The sequence below is a fragment of the Papaver somniferum genome, chromosome 5, assembly GCF_003573695.1.
Source record: "Papaver somniferum cultivar HN1 chromosome 5, ASM357369v1, whole genome shotgun sequence".
In the NCBI taxonomy this organism is placed as follows: Eukaryota; Viridiplantae; Streptophyta; class Magnoliopsida; order Ranunculales; family Papaveraceae; genus Papaver; species Papaver somniferum.
The window spans coordinates 152517912-152520776 of record NC_039362.1 but is presented as its reverse complement, the minus strand read 5'-3'; positions in this window follow the sequence as shown (position 1 = coordinate 152520776).

Sequence of the window (2865 nt, the reverse complement as noted above, 5' to 3'; positions counted from 1 at the left end):
GTGCTACATGAACAGCCAATTAACAACGGGTCCTGATGTGACACTTGTGTGTAGGAAAGAGGCGATTTTTATCTCCGCCACGTCACATAAAAGAATATGTACAGATTTCTCGTGCAATCTTACCCAAGTATGCTAAGACGAACAGTCAAAATACCATGAATTTCTGATAGATTTTTTTTTTTTTTTTTATGATCTTTCTCTTGTTCTGTTTTGTTGAGCAAAACTAATCATGTAATCATAATTCAATTAATCACATCTCAGGAAAAACAATTTTCAATTGTTTAATTGCTAAAGATGCTAGCATCTCAGGAAAAACAATTAAACCAGAATCATAATTCCAATCACAAAATTACCAGATTTCCAGATCCACATAAGTAAATTTCCTCACAAGATGGAAGACGGGAATAACGAGCAACCGAATGATAATTCGCAAGACCAGTAAATACTTAAAACAGTATAAAACTTATGGCACCTAGAAACGGATGACACTGAACAAATTGATGGTATTAGCATGAGAAATTTCATTTTCATAGATGAGTGACAATGATACTAGCATTATCAGGAAACACGGATACATAGCAAGGGAGGAAGAAGATAATTGGTGGTGCTCTCGAGTTTGATGTCATTGAACAGATTTTTTGCCCCTAAACTCCTTTCCATAACGTTGAAAAATAAGAACCCTAATTTTTTGGGTATATTAATTATATGTCTTTCCTTTTCAAACCCAACAAAAATATCCTTATTCAATAATAAATATGTACCTACTTTTAACCTTATCCATTTAATATTACATTACCTTAATATCCTCACCCATGTAATATTTTTCTTTATTTCAAAATGGAACAAATTTCTTCCTCTACCACGTCACCACCACCACTAGCACCACCACCACCACCACCAACATTTAACTACCATTCCACCACCACCGTTCAACAACCACCACCTACCAACCGCCACCACCACCAATATTCCACTAGCACTCCTTCACCACCACCATTACACCACCAACAGTCCTCCACCACCACTAGTCTGTCGCCGCCACCACCACTAGTCCACCGCTGCCGCCACCGTCACCTTCGTCGCCACCACTAGTTCAGATATTTTTGTATCAACAACAGTAGTTGATCCATTTCAGTTGGATCAACAATGGATGTTTATCCATTTCAGTTAGATTAACAGTGGATGTTTATCCATGATGATGGATCAACAGTAAATGGCATAAAACTGAAATTGATATACCCTTGATAAACAGTAGAAGTTTATCCATTTCACAGTAGAAGTTTATCCATTGCAGTTGGATCAACGGTAGAAGTTTATCCATTGCAGTTGGATCAACAATATAAGTTTATCCATTTTAGTTGGATAAACAGTGAATGTTTATCCATGCTGATGGAAAAATGATACCATTTCACCAGCTGCAGTTTCAGATCCACCAATAAAACCATCAACCACCATTAATAATCCATAGCAGCAACCACCGCCACCGTCGCCGCAGCCACCATCGGTTCAAATAATTTTGTATCAACAACAGTAGTTTATCCATTTCAGTTGGATCAACAATGTATGTTTATCCATTTCAGTTGGATCAACAATGGATGTTTATCCATGATGATGGATCAACGTCAAGTGGCATAAAACTGAAATTGATACATTTCAGTTGGATCAACAGTAGAAGTTTATCCATTGCAGTTGGATCAACAGTTGGTGGGCCCGGAGAAGTTATATTTAAATGCAAAATAGTCCCCGGCAGCGGCGCCAAAAACTTGGTGGGCCCGGAGAAGCGTATAAAATTGAGCGAAATGAAACGCGGGCCTACAGTAATACCGCAAGTGCACGGTCGTCAGTTGTAGCTCGTGCAAGTACGGGTCGATCCACAGAGACTGGGTGTGTTTTGGAGTTTTCTAGCTATTTTGGGCTCCTAAATTGTTGTTGGGTTTTGAATGGTCAATGGCTTTTGAATACCAAAAGGGATATGGGTACCAATGAATTATGGGCTTACTTGGAATCAGAGTAACTTGGCCTTGATTTAGCTTTGGGCTTTGATTAAGCTTTGGGCTCAACTTCACCCTAACAGTGAAGTGGGCTTTTGTAATGACTGGACTGGGCTTGTGCTGTGAGTCAAGCTCAGTTGCAGCAGCAGCAGTGGCTGTAGCACATGGCAAGAGAAGTGGAGTGGCAGCAACAGCTGCAGAAACTCAGATGCAGGAGGCAGCAGCAAGGGAGAACTGGCAGCACCAGGTAGCAGGCCTAGGAGCACCAGCAGATAGCAGCAAGAGAAGTTGAAGTAGCAGGAGAAAATAGCAAACAAAATGAAGGACAAGTGAAAGTAAAACAGTGGCAGTGAAGGAATGAGGAAAAGTGACAGTGCAATGAAACTAAACAAGAACAATGGAACCAAGGCCTAAGCCAAGGGCAGGGGTGTGAAGAAGACAGTGAAGTAAAAAAAAAAGGAAGGAAAAAAAAAAGCAAAGCCAAGGCAATGGCTTTAGGGATTCATCTAGAGTGGGAAGAGAACCAGCTTGCTCACAGTCACTAGTGAGCACTAGTTTCTCCCCACTGCTCAATCAACTCAATGCTCTAAGGCCTGGGTTGCACCAATACGCCCATTGGGTCGCCGTATCGTGTGTCCGGCCGTATGGACACAGCCACATACGGCAATACTCCAAAAATACGGCAGGATCTATTTGTTGTAACGATCACCTACTTTCAAGGGAGGTAAAACTTGGTAAAACGTGTATGTTAGCCCATATTACAGCTGTGTGGTTGTCATCGTCGGCACATATTAGCAATCGATGGTTCCAAAGATAATAAATATCTTTGACTGAGATGAAATCTGAAAAACCAGATCTATTTGTTGTGTTCCAT